The sequence below is a fragment of the Balaenoptera ricei genome, chromosome 17 (assembly GCF_028023285.1).
Source record: "Balaenoptera ricei isolate mBalRic1 chromosome 17, mBalRic1.hap2, whole genome shotgun sequence".
NCBI lineage: Eukaryota > Metazoa > Chordata > Mammalia > Artiodactyla > Balaenopteridae > Balaenoptera > Balaenoptera ricei.
Window position 1 is genome coordinate 74,270,996 of NC_082655.1, and position 23,414 is coordinate 74,294,409.

A 23,414-nucleotide genomic window follows, 5' to 3' on the forward strand; every position below is an offset into this window, starting at 1 on the left:
TTTGAGAATAGAGATTTTTTTCTTAGTCTTTTCAAGCTGCTGTAACAAAAATACCATAAACTGTATGGCTTAACAGAAATTTATTTCTCATAGTCCTGGAGGCTGGGGAGTCCAGGGTCAAAGCACCTGCAGATTTGGTATCTGGTAAGAAGTCTGGTTTGTGGATGGCAGCTTTTTACTGTGTCCTTACTTGATAGAAAGGGCTAGGGAACTCTGTGTAGTCTTTTTTTTACAAAGCACTAACCCCATTCATGAATGGAGCCTTCACGACCCAATCACCTCCAAAGCGCCCCACCTCCTAACACCATTACCTGGGTGGTTAGGATTTCAACATATGAGTTTTAGGGGGACAAAAACATTCAATCTATAGCAGGATTATATACAGTTCATTTTTGTATCCCCTGCATTAGCCAGCATAATACCTTGTGAGGTACTTCATAAATGTTTGTCAAGATAGTTTGAAAACTGATGTACACATTCCTCTAAAGAATCCGTAATAACCAACGGAGACCTTCAAGATGGTGGAGGAGTAAGACGTGGAGATCGCCTTCCTCCCCACAAATACATCAGAAATACATCTACACGTGTAACTGCTCCTATAGAACACCCACTGAACGCTGGCAGAAGACCTCAGACCTCCCAAAAGGCAAGAAATTCCTACCTGGGTAGGGCAAAAGAAAAAAGAAAAAACAGAGACTAAAGAATACGGACGGGACCTGCACCAGTGGGAGGGAGCTGTGAAGGAGGAAAGGTGTCCACACATTAGGAAGCCCCTTCGCGGGCGGAGACTGCGGGTGGCGGAGGGGGGAAGCTTCGGAGCCACGGAGGAGAGCGCAGCCCCAGGGGTGCGGAGGGCAAAGCAGAGAGATTCCCGCACAGAGGCTCGGCGCCGAGCAGCACTCACCAGCCCGAGAGGCTTGTCTGCTCCCCCGCCGGGGCGGGCGGGGCTGGGAGCTGAGGCTCGGGCTTCGGTCGGATCCCAGGGAGAGGACTGGGGTTGGCAGCGTGAACACAGCCTGAAGGGGGCTAGTGCACCACAGCTAGCCGGGAGGGAGTCCGGGAAAAGGTCTGGAGCTGCCGAAGAGACAAGAGACTTTTTCCAGCCTCCTTGTTTCCTGGTGCGCAAGGAGAGAGGATTCAGAGCGCTGCTTAAACAAGCTCCAGAGATGGGCGCGAGGCGCGGCTATCAGCGCGGACCCCAGAGACGGGCATGAGACGCTCAGGCTGCTGCTGCCGCCACCAAGAAGCCTGTGTGCGAGCACAGGTCACTCTCCACACCGCCCCTCCCGGGAGCCGGTGCTGCCCACCACGGCCAGGCTCCAGTGATCCGGGGACAACTTCCCCGGGAGAACGCACAGCGCGCCTCGGGCTGGTGCAACGTCACGACGCCTCTGACGCCGCAGGCTCGCCCCGCCTCCTCCCGGCCCCGCCCCACATCCGTACCCCTCCCTCCCCCCAGCCTGAGTGAGCCAGAGCCCCCGAAGCAGCTGCTTCTTTAACCCCATCCTGTCTGAGACGCCCTCAGGCGACCTACACGCAGAGGCAGAGCCAGATCCAAAACTGAACCCCAGGAGCTGTGCGAACAAAGAAGAGAAAGGGAAATTTCTCCCAGCAGCCTCGGGAGCAGCGGATTAAATCTCCACAGTCAACTTGATGTACCTGCATCTGTGGAATACCTGAATAGACAACGAATCATCCCAAATTGAGGAGGTGGACTTTAGGAGCAACTATAGATATATTTTTTCCCCTTTTTCCCTTTTTGTGAGTGTGTATGTGTATGCTTCTGTGCGTGATTTTGTCTGTATAGCTTTGCTTTTACGATTTGTCCTAGGGTTCCGTCTGTCCTTTTTTTATTTTTTATTTTTTAGTATGGTTTTTAGCACCTGTTATCATTCGTGGATTTGTTTCTTGGTTTCATTGCTCTCTTCTTTCTTTCTTTCTTTTTTTAATTACTTTTAATTTTTTTTATTTTTAATAATTTTTAAAATTTTTTATTTTTTAATAACCTTATTTTAATTTTTCTTTCTTTCTTTCTTTTTTTCTGCCTTTTCTTCTGAGCTGTGTGACTGACAGGATCTTGGTGCTCTGACTGGGTGTCAGCCCTGTGCCTCTGAGGTGGGACATCCCAGTTCAGGACATTGGTCCACCAGAGACCTCCTGGCTCCAGGTACTATCAAACGGCAAAAGCTCTCCCAGATATCTCCATCTCAACGCTAAGACCCAGCTCCACTCAACGACCAGGAAGCTACATTGCTGGACACCCCATGCCAAACCAAGACAGGATCACAACCCCACCCATTAGCAGAGAGGCTGCCTAAAATCATAATAAGGCCACAGACACCACAAAACACACCACCAGACGTGGACCTGCCCACCAGAAAGACAAGATCCAGCCTCATCCACCAGAACACAGGCACCAGTCCCCTCCACCAGGAAGCCTAAACAACCCACTGAACCAACCTTACCCACTGGGGGCACACACCAAAAACAACAGGAACTATGAACCTGCAGCCTGAGAAAAGAAGACCCCAAACACAGTAAGTTAAGCAAAAGGAGAAGACAGAGAAATACACAGCAGATGAAGGAGCAAACTAAAAACGTACCAAACCAAACAAATGAAGAGGAAATAGGCAATCTAACTGAAAAAGAATTCAGAGTAATGATGGTAAAGATGATCCAAGATCTTAGAAATAGAATGGAGAAAATACAAGAAACGTTTAACAAGGACATAGAAGAACTAAAGAGCAAACAAACAATGATGAACAACACAATAAAAGAAATTAAAAATTCTCTAGAAGGAATCAATAGCAGAATAACTGAGGCAGAAGAACGGATAAGTGACCTGGAAGATAAAATAGTGGAAATAACTACTGCAGAGAGGAATAAAGAAAAAAGAATGAAAGAACTAAGGACAGTCTCAAAGACCTCTGGGGCAACATTAAACGCACCAACATTCGAACTATAGGGGTCCCAGAAGAAGAAGAGAAAAATAAAGGACTGAGAAAATATTTGAGGAGATTATAGTTGAAAACTTCCCTAATATGGTAAAGGAAATAGTCAATCAAGTCCAGGAAGCACAGAGAGTCCCATACAGGATAAATCCAAAGAGAAATATACCAAGACACATATTAATCAAACTACCAAAAATTAAATAAAAAGAAAAAATATTAAAAGCAACAAGGGAAAAACAACAAATAACATACAAGGGAATCCCCATAAGGTTAACAGCTGATCTTTCAGCAGAAACTCTGCAAGCCAGAAGGGAGTGGCAGGATGTATTTAAAGTGATGAGAGGGAAAAACCTATAACCAAGATTACTCTACCTGGCAAGGATCTCATTCAGATTTGATGGAGAAATTCAAACCCTTACATACAAGCAAAAGCTAAGAGAATTCAGCACCACCATACCAGCTTTACAACAAATGCTATAGGAACTTCTCTAGGCAGGAAACACAAGAAAAGGAAAAGACCTACAATAACAAACCCAAAACAATTAAAAAAATGGTAATAGGAACATACATATCGATAATTACCTTAAATGTAAAAGGGTTAAATGCTCCAACCAAAAGACATAGACTGGCTGACTGGGTACAAAAACAAGACCCATATATATGCTGTCTCCAAGAGACCCACTTCAGACCTAGGGACACATACAGACTGAAAGTGAGGGGATGGAAAAAGATATCCCATGCAAATGGAAATCAAAAGAAAGCTGGAGTAGCATTTCTCATATCAGACAAAATAGACTTTAAAATAAAGACCATTACAAGAGACAAAGAAGGACACTAAATAATGATCAAGGGATCAATCCAAGAAGAAGATATAACAGTTGTAAATATTTATTCACCCAACATAGGAGCACCTCAATACATAAGGCAAATGCTGCACCCAACATAGGAGCACCTCAATACATAAGGCAATGCTAACAGCCATGAAAGGGGAAATCAACAGTAACACAATAATAGTAAGGGACTGTAACACCCCACTTTCACCAATGGGCAGATCATCCAAAATGAAAATAAATAAGGAAACACAAGCTTTAAATGATACATTAAACAAGATGGACTTAACTGATATTTATAGGACATTACATTCAAAAACAACAGAATACACATTCTTCTCAAGTGCTCATGGAACATTTGCCAGGATGGATCATATCTTGGATCACAAGTCAAGCCTTGGTAAATTTAAGAAAATTGAAATCATATCAACTATCTTTTCCAAACACAGCGCTATGAGACTAGATATCAATTACAGGAAAAAAACTGTGAAAAATACAAACACATGGAAGCTAAACAATACACTACTAAATAACCAAGAGATCACTGAAGAAATCAAAGAGGAAATCAAAAAATACCTAGAAACAAATGACATGAAAACACAACGACCCAAAGCCTATGCAATGCAGCAAAAGCAGTTCTACGAGGGAAGTTTATAGCAATACAATCCTACCTCAAGAAACAAGAAACATCTCAAATAAACAACCTAAGCTAACACCTAAAGCAGTTAGAGAAAGAAGAATAAAAAATCCCCAAAGAGAGCAGAAGGAAAGAAATCATAAAGATCAGATCAGAAATAAATGAAAAAGAAATGAAGAAAACAATAGCAAAGATCAATAAAACTAAAAGCTGGTTCTTGGAGAAGATAAACAAAATTGATAAACCATTAGCCAGAGTCATCAAGAAAAAAAGGGAGAAGACTCAAATCAATAGAATTAGAAATGAAAAAAGAGAAGTAACAACTGACACTGCAGAAATACAAAGGATCATGAGAGATTACTACAGGCAACTCTATGCCAATAAAATGGACAACCTGGAAGAAATGGACAAATTCTTAGGAAAGCACAACCTTCCGAGACTGAACCAGGAAGAAATAGAAAATATAAACAGGCCAATCACAAGCTCTGAAATGAAACTGTGTTTAAAAATCTTCCAACAAACAAAAGCCCGGGACCAGATGCCCTCAAGGGGAATTCTATCAAACATTTAGAGAAGAGCTAACAACCATCCTTCTCAAACTATTCCAAAATATAGCAGAGGAAGGAACACTCCCAAACTCATTCTACGAGGCCACCATCACCCTGATACCAAAACCAGACAAAGCTGTCACAAAGAAAGAAAACTACAGACCAATATCACTGATGAACATAGATGCAAAAATCCTCAACAAAATACTAGCAAAGAGAATCCAACAGCACATTAAAAGGATCAGACACCATGATCAAGTGGGGTTTATCCCAGGAATGCAAGGATTCTTCAATATATGCAAATCAATCAATATGATACATCATATTAACAAATTGAAGGAGAAAAACCATATGATCATCGCAGTAGATGCAGAAAAACCTTTTGACAAAATTCAACACCAATTTATGATTAAAAACCCTCCAGAAAGTAGGCATAGAGAGAACTTCCCTCAACATACTAAAGGCCATATATGACAAACCCACAGCCAGCATCGTTCTCAATGGTGAAAAACTGAAACCATTTCCTCTAAGATCAGGAACAAGACAAGGTTGTCCACTCTCACCACTATTATTCAACATAGTTTTGGAAGTTTTAGCCACAGCAATCAGAGAAGAAAAAGAAATAAAAGGAATCCAAATCGGAAAAGAAGAAGTAAAGCTGTCACAGTTTGCAGATGACATGATACTATACATAGAGAATCCTAAAGATGCTACCAGAAAACGACTAGAGCTAATCAATGAGTTTGGACAGTAGCAGCATACAAAATTAATGCACAGAAATCTCTTGCATTCCTATACACTAATGATGAAAAATCTGAAAGGAAATTAAGGAAACACTCCCATTTACCATTGCAACAAAAAGAATAAAACACCTAGGTATAAACCTACCTAAGGAGACAAAAGACCTGTATGCAGAAAACTATAAGACACTGATGAAAGAAAATAAAGATGATACAAACAGATGGAGAGATATACCACTTTCTTGGATTGGAATAATCAACATTGTGAAAATGACTATACTACCCAAAGCAATCTACAGATTCAATGCAATCCCTATCAAACTACCAATTGCATTTTTCACAGAACTAGAACAAAAAATTTCACAATTTGTATGGAAACACAAAAGACTCTGAATAGCTAAAGCAATCTTGAGAAAGAAAAACGGAGCTGGAGGAATCAGGCTCCCAGACTTCAGACTATACTACAAAGCTACTGTAATCAAGACAGTATGGTACTGGCACAAAAACAGAAATATAGATCAATGGAACAGGATAGAAAGCCCAGACATAAACCCATGCACATATGGTCACCTTATCATTGATAAAGGAGGCAAGAATAGACAATGGAGAAAAGACAGCCCCTTCAATCGGTGGTGCTGGGAAAACTGGACAGCTACATGTAAAAGAATGAATTTAGAGCATGCCTTAACACCATACACAAAAATAAACTCAAAATGGATTAAAGACCTAAATGTAAGGCCAGACACTATAGAAGTCTCAGAGGAAAACATAGGCAGAACACTCTATGACATAAATCACAGCAAGATCCTTTGTGGCCCACCTCCTAAAGAAATGGAAATAAAAACAAAAATAAACAAATGGGACCTAATGAAACTTAAAAGCTTTTGCACAGCAAAGGAAACCATAAACAAGACGAAAAGATAACCCTCAGAATGGGAGAAAATGTTTGCAAATGAAGCAACTGAGAAAGGATTAATCTCCAAAATTTACAAGCAGCTCATGCAGCTCAATATCAAAAAAACAAACAACCCAATCCAAAAATGGGCAGAAGACCTAAATAGACATTTCTCCAAAGAAGATATACAGATTGCCAACAAACACATGAAAGGATGCTCAACATCACTATCATTAGAGAAATGCAAATCAAAACTACAATGAGGTATCACCTCACACCAGTCAGAACGGCCATCATCAAGAAATCTACAAACAATAAATGCTGGAGAGGGTGTGGAGAAAAGGGAACCCTTTGCACTGTTGGTGGGAATGTAAATTGATACAGCCACTATGGAGAAGAGTATGGGGGTTCCTTAAAAAACTAAAAATAGAACTACCATACGACCCAGCAATCCCACTACTGGGCATATACCCTGAGAAAACCATAATTCAAAAAGAGTCATGTACCACGATGTCCATTGCAGCTCTATTTACGATAGCCAGGATGTGGAAGCAACCTAAGTGTCCATAGACAAATGAATGGATAAAGCAGATGTGACACATATATACAATGGAATATTACTCAGCCATAAAAAGAATGAAATTGAGCTTTTTGTAGTGAGGTGGATGGACCTAGGGACTGTCATACAGAGTGAAGTAAGTCAGAAAGAGAAAAACAAATACTGTATGCTCACACATATATATGGAATCTAAAAAAAAAAAAAAAAAAGGTTCTGAAGAACCTAGGGGCAGGACGGGAATAAAGACACAGGCATAGAGAATGGACTTGAGGACACAAGGAGGGGGAAGGGTAAGCTGTGACAAAGAGAGAGTGGCATGGACATATATACATTACCAAATGTAAAATAGATGGCTAGTGGGAAGCAGCTGCATAGCACAGAGAGAATAGCTCGGTGCTTTGTGACCACCTAGAGGGGTGGGATAGGGAGGGTGGGAGGGAGACGCAAGAGGGAGGAGATATGGGGATATATGTATATGTATAGCTATTTCACTTTGTTTTTTTGTTTTTGTTTTTGTTTTTTCCAAAATATACTGAGCTCCTCTATGTTCTAGGCCCCGAGTCTCCACACAGATATTTTCTATCAAGGGTTCTTTTTTTTTTTTTTTTTTTTTATTTATTTTTGGCTGTGTTGGGTCTTCGTTTCTGTGCGAGGGCTTTCTCTAGTTGTGGCAAGCAGGGGCCACTGTTCATTGCGGTGCGCGGGCCTCTCACTATCGCGGCCTCTCTTGTTGCGGAGCACAGGCTCCAGACGCGCAGGCTCAGTACACTTTGTTTTAAAGCAGAAACTAACACCCCATTGTAAAGCAATTATACTCCAATAAAGATGTTAAAAATAAAGCACATATATATATGGATATATATATATGAGTCACTTCGCAGTACACCTGAAACTAATAAAACATTGTAAGTCAACTATACTTCAATAAAAAGTTTTGGGAAAAAAAAAAAAAGAATCCATAATAACCAAATAAATTCAGTGGAGAAATATAGGTCAGAGCAGATTTTCAGATTCAAATATTCCATCAGAATTTGCTGCAAAGATTATTCCTTTCCCACTGAATTGCCTTTGCATCTCCATTGAAAATGTTCTTATACATATGGCTGTATTTTTGAACTCTATTCAGTCCCATTGATCTGTTTATCTCTCTCTATATCAATACCACATTGTCTTGATTCATCTCGTTTTATAGGAAATCTTGAAATCATAGAATTTGAAACTTTCAGTTGTTTTGGTTATAGTAGAGGTTATTTGTATTTCCATATGAATTTTAGAATTAGTTTGTTAATTTGTACCAAATAAAAAACCTGCTGCGGTTTTGACTGAGATTGTATAAAATCTATATCTTTACTTGGGGTGAACTGATGTCTTTAAAATGTTGAGTCTTCTGATCTCTGAATTTGGTGTGTCTCTCTATTTAAGGGCTTTTAAAATTTCTCTCAGCTTCGTTTTATAGTTTTTCATGTACAGATCTTTCACATCTTTTGTCAGGTTTAGTCCTAAGTATATTATATTTTTGGATGCAAATGTAAGTGCTATTAATTTATAATTTCAATTTCTTCTTGTTTTTTACTGGTATGCAGGAAGAAAATTGATTTTTCTATACTGATCTCCTATCCTGGTGCCTTCCTAAACTGACTTACATATTCCATTAGTTTTCTTCTAGTTTCTATCAGATTTTGTACAAAGATATTTATGTACCTCTAAATAAGGACAGTTTTACTTCTTTGTTTTCAATCAGGATGCTTTTTCTCTCTTTTCCTTGCCTGATTCAGTGGGTAGAACCTCTGGTAGAATTTCAAACAGAACTTATGAGAGTAGAGATCTTTGTCTTGTTCCTGATCTTTGGGGGGAAGAAAATCAGCCTTTCACCATTAAGTATGATGTCAGCTGTAAATTTTTCATAGATCCTCTTTATCAGATTGAGAAAGTTTCCTTCTATTTCTACATTACTGGGTTTTAGATTCAGTCGAAGACTGTTTCTGTGCCTAATAAAATGATCATATGGTTCTTCATTTTTATTGTATTAATATTATAAATTACATTGATTGATTTTCAGATATTAAACCAACTGTGTACATTCCTGAGATAAATCTCATGATGCATTATCCTTTGTATATATTGTTGGATTTACTTTGCTAAAACTTTGTTCAGAATTTTTTACGTCTATGTTCATGAAGAAAATCAGTTTGAAGTTTTCGTCTCATGTAATGTCTTTGCCTGGTTTTGGTTTCATAGTAATGCTGACCTTACCTTAAGAATGAGTTGGGTAGCAATCCCTCTTCTCTGAGAATTAATGTATTATGTATTATTTCTTCTTTAAATGTTTGGTGAATTCACCCGTGAAATGAGTGGGCCTAGAGTTTTCTTTGTGCTAAGGTTTTTAATTACAAATCCAATTTCTTTAATTGACATAGGATATTCAAGTTATTTATTCCTTCTTGAGTAACCTTTAGTAGTTTGTGTCTTTCAAGACTTGTGTCTATTTCATCTAATTTGTTGAATTCATTGACACATAACATTGTTCATAATATTCTCTTATTGTCCTTTTTTTTTCTTCTTATTATCCTTTTAATAATTGTAGGATCTGTAGTGGCCTCACCTGACTTATTCCTGATATTGGTTATTTATGTCTTTTCTCTCTTTTTCCTGATCAGTCTGGCTGGAGTTTTGTCAGTTTATTTATCTCCTCTCAAAATCAGCTTTAATATTATTGACTTTATTATTTTTTTGCTTTCTAAGCTATTGATATTTTCTCTGATCTTTATTGTTTCCGTTCTTCTACTGCTTTAGGTTTAATTTGCTCTTCCTTTTTTTTTTTAGTTTTTTAAGTTGGAAGCTTGGAAAATATTCTGTGTGCCCTTGTAAAGATGTGTATTTTGCTGTCGTTGGGGAAAGTGTTCTAGAAATATCAGTTAGGTCAACTTAGTTTATACTTTGATTCAAATCTTCTTTATCCTTGCTGATATTCTCTCTACTTTTTTAATCAGTTGTTGAGTGAGCAATATCAAAACCTGTGATGGATTTGTAGATTTTTCTATTCTCTTTATAGCTCTGTCAGTTTTTGATTCATGCATTTGGAAGCTCAGTTACTAGATGCATAAACATCTAGATTATTATGTTCTCTTAATGAATTGACTCCTTTATCCTTATGAAATGACCTTTGTCACATCTCTTCGTTGTTCCTTTTTTTTTTTCCTTTGTCTCTCTTCTTCTGGAGTAATAGGATAATTTTTATGATTCCATTTTGTCTCCTTTGTTGAGTTATTAACTATAACTCTTTGTTTTGTTACTTTAGTGATTGTTTTAGGGTTTATGGAATACATCCTTAACTCATTACAATCTACCTTCAAGTAGTATTATACTACTTCACATACACTATATAGAACCTTATGATAATATACTTCCTTCTCAAGGAAGGGGAGGCTCAGAGAGTAACCACAGAACATGAAGTGAGGAAATGGGCTGCTATGCTAAGTCTACATTCTTAGCCAGTGGGCCCTGCCTCTCTCTCAGAGCAAAACTTTTCTCCTGTTGGCTTAGCACAGGATAGAGAGGAAAGAATTCACAAAAATAGTGGAGCATCTCTGAACGTCCAAAGAATTTTCCCTTGAGAGGCTAGAGAGGAAGGTTTGTAGACCAAGAGTCCTTGTTTAATCTCCATGAGTACCTCCCACAGATTTGTTCACCAAACATAATTTCAACAGACTGTAAATGTGCGATGCCAACATTTTCTCATTATTTAAAAACGAGCTTTCACATATGGGGTTTGAAATTTGCCTGTTTAGTATTTATATTTTTCTTCACTCACAATATTCTGACCTGTGAAAAAAAAATACTAAGTGGTCAAGGTGATGTTTTTAAGAAAAGCTCTTAATATCATAGAAACTATGCTTTTTGTTTAACTTTGTATTACTCTGGAAAGAACCTAGTATTAATAAAAAAAAAAAAGCTTAAATGACTTGCAAAAAAACCACTTGCTTCTCCCCTCGGAATTTGTGCTATCGTTGTCAGACGTTTTAATTTTACGTATTCTCTAAAGCTTACACAACATGGTTATTGTTTTTGTTTAAACAATTATTTTATTTAAAATAATTATCTTTTAAAGACTTTTAAATAATAAGGAAGAAAACTTATGCTAACCCATGCAGTTACCATTTCCAGTCCTTTCATTTTTGTGTGTGTAGATCCGTATTCCCCGCTATTATTTTTTTCCTTCTGCCTGAAGGATGTCATTTAACATATCTTGCAGTGCAAGCCAGTTGGTGATGAATTCTTTCAGCTTTTGTATATTTTTGTTTTGAGAGACATTTTTGGTGGGTATAGAATTCTCAGTTGACTTTTCTTTCTGTCCATACTTTAAAAATATTGCTTCACTCTCTTCTCCCTTTCATTTTTTTCTGATAAGAAATCTGTTATTCATATTTTTGTTACCCTGTATGTAACATGTCTATTCTGTCTACATTTAGAGCTCTCTTTTTATCACTGGTTTTGAAAAATTTGATTTCTGTCTCTCAGGGATCACTGCCCTTCATTATCTGATGTAAGTGCCTTGCAAGCCATTGTTTCGTGTATGATATGGAAATATTTAGAAATTTGATTTTGTTTCGAAAGTATGCTCTCAACCTTAGTATTTGAAGATAACATCTCTTTCTTCTTTGTGTTATTTCCACTACATATATTTCAGAAAGGCAATGGCTTTATTTTTCAGTATATTGAATTATAGGTTTATGTCTCTGTTACTGATCCATATTCACATTTGTCTGTAATTAAAACCTGGCCATTTAAACATGTATTTTCTACTTGTTAAAATATCAGAAATCGTTTGTCACTTTATCATCCTGCTATTGCCAGAGTAAACACCACTATTTCTCATTCTCCAGAGATCCAGATCTTTACAGTTGGGTTGCTTGTTGAAAGTTTGTGGTCATCTTATCATGTCTACCATACTCCTACAAATCAAAATGAATACATTCTGTAATATCAGGCTTTCACTTCTGTCACACAGGGAGAAACTCCAGAGGCACTCTTGGGTTTTCTCTCATTGCGATGATCAAATTGTATTGAAAGGTATCCACTTGGGTTTGGCGAAATCTTTGATGTTGTCTAAAAACATGTGAGCCAGATGTAATTTCTGTCTTAAAAGATGTAATAATCAAAACCAACCAATATCAATGCTGACAAACACCAATCGAGTGTGTACATCTTTGTTGACATCTGAACTATCAAGTAAAAATCAAGGTAGTGTTAGAAACTTAAGCTTACAAATACCTATATTATTCATGTATATAACATATATTAATCTTCAGATATATCTGAGATGTTGCAGAGCAGAGTTACCTATACTTATTTTTTTTTAGTAGAATTTCTTGTTGCCTCCTAACCCTAACCCTAACCTACCCCCTTCATGATTCTTATTTGATGGTGCTTGGGAATGTCTGTTTTGTTTCGGGTTCCCCTGGTGATACTGATGAGCAGCCAGGCTTGAAAATTATTGTGTTATTTGACATTACTGGGAAATCAGTATTTCATGGAAACAGATATTTAAACATGACTTAAAAGACCCTTAAGCACCACTTAAACAAAATTAACAAAAGTTGATAGCTACTTTTCTAAAATACTTTTTATGCCTCTCTGCCTTTTTAAATTGTATGCCGCACACAGTTTAACTTTCTTTGGTGATTAGAGACTGCCATGCCCATTTTAATGAACATCAGTTATTGTGCAGGGATACCTTTTGGGGCTGTTGAAGTACATGGCACTGTTTACCGGTACACAATTTGACCCATATTGGAATGCTGTTTGAGCTGGGTTCATTTCTGATGTCTTTCTTACTTCAGTCTGTTGGCTTTTACGTCCTGCTGCTGAGTGTATATCTGATTCAAGCAACCCTCACTTCTTCTTTCTTATATACTTATAATAAGGTAAAGGTGCTAGCCTCTAGAACCAGAAGATCAAGATTGTTAGAATTGTATCTAAAATAAAATTTGGGGAAGGTGGCTATTCTCTCATGGGACAGTGAACATGGAGATGAAATTCTTAATGTCTGAATTAGCTGTTGGTAAGCCTGTGGACTGCCTTGGCACTGAAGGGGTTTCTGTTATGTATAGAAAACACATCACTTAGCATCTCTGAAGTTTCTAATTTAACATATGGGGTCACATCTATTAAAGGATTATTACTGTAGAAGGGGAGTGATGTATAATTTATTAAAATAACCCTATGGGGAGACAGCAGACTACATTTAATAAACCGGAATGCTTGCTGGATCCATTGACTGCTCCCAGTTGAATCCCACATTATTTCAATAGAGGGGGCAGAGGAAAACAATTGCCCTTTATATAATGTTTACTGTGTTGTATTAGTTAGTGTCTCTCAGCAGAAAAACATTTATGCTAACTGTGTGGTTTAAGCTTTGAATATTGAACTCCTGCTGGCATGTAGTTGATATTTAACTCAGAAGAACAAAAGTCCATTATTCCTTAGCTGTAGGAGGAAAGGAAGGGTCCACCTTTCTTCTTCCCTCTAATCATCAGTAAAGGCTGGCAAGTAAGACAGTCTCCCCTGAGTTGCCAAGATTTACCTCTTCTCCCCCTACTATACACCTGCAAGGTGGATATATCACATCAGAGGAAGTGGGCTCAGAAGGGGCTCTTTTTGGATCAAACACATTAATTTTCCTTTTTCACAGTGATAACACAGAGACTCCCGCCAGAAGCACTTCTGTGGCTGTCTGCTGATTGGGTTTCCCAACAGCAAATAACATGACCCACTATCGATATGAAAGCAGATTTATTTCAGACCCTCGTGTGAAGCATAGCAATAGAATACCTTGCACAATTCCCACTTGTAAATGAAAGAGAAAAGAACTGAGAGCTCCCACCAACATCCCTGCCTGTGCCTTGGAGGAGCATTGGTAGATCTGGGCTTGCTTTCCCTGTACCCGGCAGGAGGAATTTCATCAAAAACCCTAGTACTGGATTCTTGAAGTCTTGAATGTTTCACTCTGTTGTTTCCTTCCTTTTTGTTATTTGCCTTAATTTATAGATTTCCTCACTGCCAGACAAATTTAGCGTGGAGTTTTTTTTTCTTACACTGAAATCTATCACTGATTTTAAAAAGAAAAGCAAAATTAACTTCCAGTTGTAACATAGGAAGATTAAAATATGTAGTGGGGTCTGTCGTGGTTTAACTGCTATTTAACATGAATAATATTGCAATAAGCATTACATGATTATTTCAAAGCTTCAGGCTGTATCTCAGATGTAGAGCACATTTTTCTTCAATGTCTTATTTTGGTCTTACTCTTCCTTCCCTTAAATCATTTTGCTCTTTAGATTATTTTTTATCCAATTCCACCTTTGGATACCTATAACAAAAAGCAACCCTTCATATTTTATGTGGTCCTGCTTGAAAACACAGTAGGGTTTAGGGAGCAAGGGGAGTACAATGGGGCCCCATAGCTCCTTAGTCCTTTGTTGACCCAGGAAATACAAACGGGATGTAGGAATGGTTTGGCAAAGTTATTAGTTGTCCAAAATCTCTGCCAGAGAAATGTTTGACCGTAGAGCAAATCTGGTATCTTAAAAAAAAATTAGTTCCTCAAACATTTACTAATAAGGTAGGTCATACATATCTCCCATTTAATTAAAGAGCAGAATTTTAAAGGAAATGAAAATAAGTTACTATAGATGGAAGTCATGTTTAATATTTATATGATATTTTATGTTCCTTTATGGTTGGTAGGTAGGGGTCAGACATTATTCCTGTTTCATGGAAGTGAGACTAAGCAAGTCACCTAAGAAAGGCAGAAGTGGGGCTCACACCCTGGCCTCCAGACTCCATACCCTGTGACCTTCCTGCTGAGCCAAGTGTCTCTGTGTAATGTGTACACTCTGGGTCTTTGAGACACAAAATGAAGGGAAATCACTGTGATTATTTAACTGCCTTTATCCTCTGAGACAAGTAGTACAAAGTTCAGCTACTTCCTTACACAACATAATACTTATACTAATACTTAATTCCACTCTGTCATCACTCTCCAAACATGCAGGAACACCTTGGTTTCTGAACTTTTGGGCCAGATGCCAGGTATACAACAAAATGTTGTCAAAAGCATAGACACTGGAGTCAAGACAACCCCTAGCTGCAGTCTTGGCTCCTACTGTTGACAATTTGTGCAGCCTGGGTGAGTGGCACATGTCTAGCAGGGTATGTGATCAATGAATGTCAACTATTATTATCAGCAAATAGTTTGACAAGGCATTAAGCAGAGACTCAGAACATAAAAAGCAAGCTGCTTAGTGTAGTCTTTATGTTCTACTAAAATCAGCTGAACTTTGCAGTCCAAGAACTTACTGGTTAGTTGTGTCTAACATTCTGCCATTGTGTTCTAAATTCTAAATATATGGAAAAACTAGAATGGAATAAGAAATAAATATCGGTGCTCTCTATAAAATCTTCAGTGGGGTTTGTCTCGCACTTACCTTGTGTCTTTCTCTTACCTTCCTCCTCCGTCCCCTCTTTTGTTGTCTGTTGACACTTTTTGGACTAGACCTTCTTTATAAAGCACGCTATTCTCATTCTCAATTCATTCTCTCTCTTGGGTGCTTACAATTTTCCGATTGTTTTTTAAACAACTGATACGCCTAAGTTACAAATTGACGTGGATATCCCCTTCTGGAATATCTTTTTCTTTAATTGAGTTATAATTAACATTTAATATTACTTTCAGGTGTACAACATAGTGATTTGATATTTTTTATACATTATGAAATGATCACCACGATAAGTTCAGTTACCATCTGTCACCATACAAAATTGTTGCAATATTATTGACTATATTCCCTATGTGACATTCCATCCCTGTTACTTATTTATTTTATAGATGGAAGTTTGTCCTCTTAATCCTCTTCCCCTTTTTCAGCCACCCCCTAACTCCCTCCCCTCTGGCGACCACCAGTTTGTTCTCTGTATCTGTGAGTCTGTTTCTGTCTTATTTTGTTTGTTCGTTTGTTTTGTTTTTCAGATTCCACATATAAGTGAAATCATACAGTATTTGTCCTTCTGTGTCTGACTTATTTCACTTAGTATAACACCCTCTAGGTCCATCCATGTTATAGCACACGGCAAGATTTCATGGAATATTCTGGTTCATTCGTGCTTGCATGTATTTATATACATTCAGAAACATTTATTGAAGACTTTTTATGGGACAGACCATGTGCTGTGCTGGAAATAAATTATGAGGAAGACACAGTTCTTTCCTCACAAAAATTAACACTCCAACAGTATGGGGGGTGGCGTGGGGAAGAGAGTGTACATCATATATAACCACATGGCCAACTTAAACACAGCCTGAAACTTTGCTATTTCTAGAAGCAAAGTGTTGTATGAGCACAGAGGAGAAAGTTTTGTTGTTGTTTTTTTTCACGAGGATGTCTTTAGATGACTTGGTAGAGGAAATAGCATTTAAACTAGGTCTTGAAGGTTGAAAGAGAGTATTCTTTGGTAGGAATAGAAGGAAGGGTTTTCCAAGCTCCCACACCCAACCACCACCAAAAAAAAACACCATGAGAAAAGTCGCGGAAGTGTCACAAGTTCATGCGAAATTTGAGAGTCTGTGTAAAGGAAACGTAAACTGCTTTACAGGTAAGTAACAGGAGGCGAAGATAGAGTGACTAGGAGCCAGTTTGTCAAAGGCAGTAAAGCTGGTTCCAGGAAACAACTGTGAAAGGGTTATTTCAAGATGTACGTATTTTTCTTGACTAAATACAACATTTCAGATAGGTTTTGAGTTGGTGGGAGAAGTTCTCATTTTCTCTCTCTCTTTCTCCCAGTAAAGTTAATTTAAGGTCCGTAATCAGCTTAGAGTGTTGTATCAAAAGCAGATGGCAGCCCCGGGCAGAGCAGGTGGTTTGGCCCTCAGCATGGGAATCTTGAATCCCGCCTCTGGCTGGGGTGCGGGGCTACAACTGTCCACTCTTTGTCTTGCATGTTTTCAAAAGCCCCGTTCTTGCTGTGCCACCTGTTACAGTTGGGGTGTACATCCTCTCTCTACAAAACTAAAACTCCCTGAACGTGCATTTCAGGCCTCTTCTGGCTCTTAAAGCAGGTTCAGTGTCACTAAGGCCACGTACCCATATGTGGGGAGAAAGCAAGTCAGTGGTCAGGGTCCCTGAGCAATATCTCCACCACTGTGGGCTTTCCAAAATTCTGGAAAGCCCGGATTCCCATAATAAGAACATATATATTGCACCAAACCATAGCATCCAAGCAGGAGGAGATTTTTAGAAAAATAAAGAAAAAAAACTAATGGTGAAAATACAATTTCCCAAACTTGTGATTGATTTACAAAATAAATACTCTTTCCTCTGCCTGGAATGCTACTTCTATCTAGGTATATACTTAAGTCCTCGATTTCCCCAGAAAGCTTTCCCTCCCCCTTCCCAAAAAGATTAGCACCGCTCCTGGCCCACCCTTATAATTACCCTCATTCCTCTAAGCATTCATTATCCATTTACAGCTTTCTCCCCAGTAAGACTGTAGCCTCCTTGAGGAATGTTCTGTTGAATCCCCAGCACTTAGCACAATCCTTGAAACATGGTGGCTTTTTAGCAAGTAGTTGAATGAATGAATGAACCAATGAAAAATGTGGGTCTCAGTCCAAAGCCTGGGGCCCCCTCCACTGCTCACAGAGTCACACACAGAAGAGCAGCAATGGTTTCCTATACTTCAAGAGTAGTCAAATTTTAAAAAAAAAAATAAAAATAAAAAGTAGGGTGCTTGGAGGGTTGAATGAATGATAAGAAAGAGACAGGAGCAGAAAAGGTAGCTGGGATATTAAATAAGGAGAGAATTTTTTCTTCCTTTTTTCTTGTATTTGCAGGGAGGAGCCTCTTAAGCATAGTTGAATTTGAATAAGTTCAAATTACCTCCTGATAGGTTCATGGTTGGCGGGGGAGAGCTCAAAATCAGTGAATTTTATTTTTGAAAGAACGATGTTTTTATGCCCAAATGCTTCTCATACTGACATACCTATGATAAGAGTCTTCATTGATTTTATTTTTTGTTTGTTTGTTTTTTTGGCCACGCTGCTCGGCTTGTGGGATCTTAGTTCCCCGACCAGGGATCGAGCCCTGGCCCTCCGCAGTGAGAGCTCGGGGTCCTAACCGCTGGACCTCCAGGGAATTCCCAAGAGTCTTCATTGAGAATCATGTGACTTGCCTCTTCCTTATAACTTTTTTGTCAAGTCAGGTATTGAGGTGTAATTTACATATGGTAAAATCCACCTTTTGTGGTGTGTAGTTTTGACATATGCATTGACATCTAGTTACAATTTCTCCACCACAATTAAAATCTAGAACTTTGTATCTCAAAATTCTCTTGTACCCTTTGGAGTCAACCCCTTTTCCCACCTCCAGCCTCTGAAACCACTAATCTGTTTTCTTTCCCAACAGTTTATCCTTTTCTAAAATGCTGTGTAAAGGGAATCATCCAGTCAGTAGCTTTTTGAACTTGGCCTCTTTCACCTAACGTAATGCATTTGAGAGGGATCCACATTGTTGCGTGTATTCATATTATGGCTGAGTAGCATTTCGTTGTATGGCTCTGCCATAAACTGTCTGTCCATCCACCGGCTGATGGACGTTTGGATTTCTTCTACCTGTGGCTGTTTCAGTGCTTCAGTGAATACGTGCATATGAGTCTTTGTGTGGACATGTGTCATCATTTCTCTTGGGCAGATAACCAGGAGCAGGGTTACTAGGATGGCATGCAAAGGAGTTTAGTTTTTATTTTATGTGTTTGGCGGATCCATGGCAATGGGGTAACATGGACAGATTGTGTTTCAGGAAGACCCTGAGGACAATGTAGAGAGAGAACAGACTGGAAGCAGGGAGACAGGTCCGGAAAGTTGCTTTTCTGTCTACCTTATGGCAGACCTTGCAGCTTCCATCACTCATCATCAGAGCGTGTCAGGGACATAGAGAGATGCAAAGATTCTGTGTCTGTTTGCATTGGTGGTCAACTTCTCCTCATGTACCATGGTATGAAAACATCTTCTTCCATGGACCAAGTGGAGAGGAAAGGGAGTCAACATTTAATTTTTATATAATCTACATGTGTATTGTTAATAATGTGTTTTATATAATCTACATGTGTCTTTTTTCATGCCTTTAATTATTCTTTTATTTCCCTTCTTTTCCGTTTTATTTGCTCTTAATGTTTCAACCACAGCAGGGGAACTCAGGATTTGAAATGCAACGGGTCACTTTTTTTTCTTTCTTTGTGGTTTTGGAAAAGGACAAAATACTTGTAATGGCAGTGACCAAAAAGAAACGTTCAGAGTTTTATAAAACATAAACATCTGCTTCCTAAACCATTTTTAAAAACCCAAATTCAACAAAATTCACAATCCATGGCAATACTCCTAGGTCTACTTTGAAAGATTATTAACATGATTTAAATCAACTGAAAATTAGAAGTGCAGGATTTGTTCAAAGAGACCTTAAGAGAACCATTTGTAGAAGAAGAAACTGAGGCCCAAAGAGCCTGAGAGAGTTTGCTCCATCCTCTCACGAGCCCGGAGACCCCACTCCTGTTTCTGCAATAAGACCACATGTTTCCCCAGAACAAGAAGGAACAGATCTGTGTTTTTTTACAATTGGAAAAATTGCCTTAGGCTTTTTATACACTTAAAAATAAAAATAGTCATGATAGGAATAAACTTGAATTTCAAAGAGAGGAGCAGTATTAGCAGCTATTAAATAGGAAGGTGTGTGAAAAGAAATTTTATGGGACAAAGTAATTTCTCTTGGTAATGAGTGCTTTGAGATTTTTAATATTCTCTTTTTCGTGATGATACTGAAATATGTTGACACTGAGTACAGTATGGCTATTTAACAAACATATTTTAATGTTAACTATATATTGTGGATGTCCTAAGCTGCCAATAGTTGTTTTTTTTTTTTCCCCTGTAAATAAACCTCATGTTAACTTTAACAATGGAACATGGGAGATGTGCTTGGGAAAAGTGCTGGTGCCGGCAGTAAACCCCCCTGCTCAGGTGCTCACCAGGCTTTCCTGGTCCTGCTGTCGTCCTGCTGACAGACACTTCTGCAAAACCAAAGCGAGCAATTGAGAGACATAAGTCAGTGCTGGGTGACACGGCACTAACTTCCACCATTTATAAATCCCCGTCTCAGCCAAATGTCGATTCATTTCCCATGTCCTCAGCACGTATGCTAACATATCATGGCATGTCGTTGAATGTGCCTACTAGTCACTATTTTTTCAGTCTCTGCTTTAGACATATTTTTCAACAATAGGGGGCCTTGGGGCTTGGGGGGAGGAGAAGAGAAAGGTGGAATAAATAAAAGAGAATACCAATTTTTTAAAATATATAGGGAATGATATATGTACCACATCTTCTTTATCATTCCTCTGTCAATGGACATTTAGGTTGCTTCCATGTCCTGGCAATTGTAAATAGTGCTGCAATGAACATTGGGGTGCATCTTTTCAAATTATGGTTTTCTCCAGGTATATGCCTAGGAGTTATATACAATGGAATATTACTCAGCCATAAAAAAGAACAAAATAATTCCATTTGCAGCAAATGGATGGAACTAGAGATTGTCATACTGAGTGAAGCAAGTCAGACACAGAAAGACAAATATCATATGATATCACTTATATGTGGAATCTAAAAATAGGGTACAAATGAACTTATTTACAAAATAGAAGTAGAGTCACAGATGTAGAAAACAAACTTATGGTTACCAAGGGGGGAGAGGTGAAGGGATAAATTGGGAGATTGGGATTGACACGTACACACTGCTATATATAAAATAGATAACTAATAAGAACCTACTGTTTGGCCCAGGGAACTCTACTCAATACTCTGTAATGGCCTATATGGGAAAAGAATCTAAAAAAAGACTGGATATATGTATATGTATAACCAATTCACTTTGCTCTACACCTGAAACTAACACAACATTGTAAATCAACTCTACTGCAATAAACATTAAAACTATATTATATGCAAGGAATGAAATGAAAAAAGTGATCAAAGTGTCAGCTTTATTACTGATAAAAGTCGAATTGAAGAATGGGACTTAAATGAGCAGGAATAATAGGTTTCATAATCTTGAACCCCAGAAGTGGACATACCCGCCCACTCCAGGCTGTGGAGAGCAGCCCGAGTTCCGCCAGGTGGGTGGGGACCCCTCCCTGCCGGATGTGACATCCGCTCAGCGCATTAGTGGTACACGTCCTGGGGGAAGGGAAGGGGTGGGACTGAGCTACACAAGCTTGTTGCTTCCCCCTAACTCACTGATCAGATAAGTCACACCACCTCCCCTGTGGGGAGAGGCAGGAGGCTAAGATTCTTAGGAAACTTCCCTCTTTTTGGAAACCATTCAGGTGGGAAATGTAGATGGGAGAGGGGAGGTGTCGGAGGACGGACGGAACAAAAAGTGCCCACTGAACTGAGAAGGCATCTTGAGACCGAACAACGAGGCAGGAAGCCCCGTGTAATCAGTGGATCAATTTATTACAGGGTAACTTACAGGGTGGGATTGGGCAGAAAATGATCTGGAAGCATTCGCAGAGGCTATGGCCACTGGGACAACTTGATAGTTAACCTGGGGTATGGGGTGCTTGGAAATACGGCATGTATTCCTAAGTCAAGATTTATGAGTGGGTAACTAGTCTTGTGGGCGCCTGGCATATGCCAGCAAAGGTCTTCATCATTGTTTGGAGACTAACAGAGCATAGAGGCCACCTGGTCCTAATGATGATGAAACAATATCTATTAACTCTAAAGCCCCTGACAACAGAGAAGTGATTCACTGCACAGTACGGTCCTGGGTAGTGTCAATGGAAGGACGGGAGGAGCTGTCAGGGCCCAAGATGGCATCATTCATGCTGACAGCCATACGGGAGGTGTCAAGGGACTGACCCCTTTGAAACCTCAGTGGCCACACCTGTGAAGTTAAGTTCCCCATGTCCAGGAGGTTGAGAATAAAAGATGTGGCCTGGAGACCGGCACACAGTGAGTGCTAAAAAAAATAGTAGCGATTACTTTCAGTCTTTGGATAATTCCTCAAGTTCCTTCTTCTTTGCCCTGGTCACAAACTGACCAGGTTCGTGATTTGGAAACAGACGAATACAGCGCCATCCTCTGAAATAGGGCAAATCCGAGACAGAACAGATTTGTGAGCAGTAGCGAATTTCACTTTGGATCTGAGCTTGAAGCCTCTGTGTCCATAGGCACTTGGATTTATGATTTTTGTATTTCAGGAGAAAATTAACTAGTTAATATGTAGCTCAGTTTGGAAATTAAACCGTGGAAGCCCTTTAGAGGCTGAAGACTGACCCTGACGAGCACGACATGCTGGGGAGAGAGGAGGAAAACCAGGAGGGTGGGCAACACGGAAGTCAAGGCGAGGGACCCTTTCAGGAAGGAGGGAGGAGCCCGCCGTGTCCAATGCTGCAGGGGGGCCAGGTTGGACGGGAGAAAAAGGCACAGGGGGGCTTGCAGAGATGGCCGTAAGCATTATTAGCTCTCAGATACGGAGCACTTAACTGTATGTTGGTCACTGTGCTAGTTGCCCACATGCAATGTTATTTAATTCTCAAAAACACTACCCCGTGTTATAGATTAGGGAAGTGAGAGTCGGAAAAGTCTACCACCAGCTTGGCTTAGGTCACAGAGCTGGGACTCAGGCCCCTGCCATCTGACTCTTAACCACTGAGCCTCCTTCCTTCTGGACGGCTCGCTTTTGCCCCTGTGGTGGGTGAGGACAAGAGCATTGTGGGTGGAAAGGGAGCCACGAGGGAGGGGAGGGGGGAGAGGATGGCGAGTAGGAGGGGGAGGCTGAGGTTTGTCCTGGTTCGTTGGTTTGCTGGCTTTAGGATGGTGGAGACTTCAGCACTGTGAAACGTGGATAGGGGCTCAGAGGAAAGCCGGAGGGAGGAGACCTACGGAGGAGGAGATGGAGACAGCAGAGTGTGGGCCTGTGGGGCAGGGCGGGGAGTGACCTTAGGCGGGAGAACCCCTCCTCCTTCACCTGGGGACAGAGCACAGGGAACTGAAAGTGTTGGTTTAATGTCAGAACATTAAGGAAGTTCTCCTCTGACTGTTCTCATTTCTCTGTACCTGGAACATCCGGCTTACCCTTCAAGGTCACACCTGGTCATGCTCTGAGCCCTAAGACAGGATTATCTGCTCTGGGTCCACTCCGCAGG

General features: G+C 39.5%; 1 protein-coding gene across 6 annotated transcripts in view; it reads left to right on the top strand.

Annotated features, from left to right (window-relative positions):
- The window catches only part of ASPH (aspartate beta-hydroxylase), a 223,564-nt gene that overhangs the window by 128,595 nt on the left and 71,555 nt on the right, over positions 1-23,414 (top strand). The gene's annotated exons all lie outside the window — the stretch shown is intronic.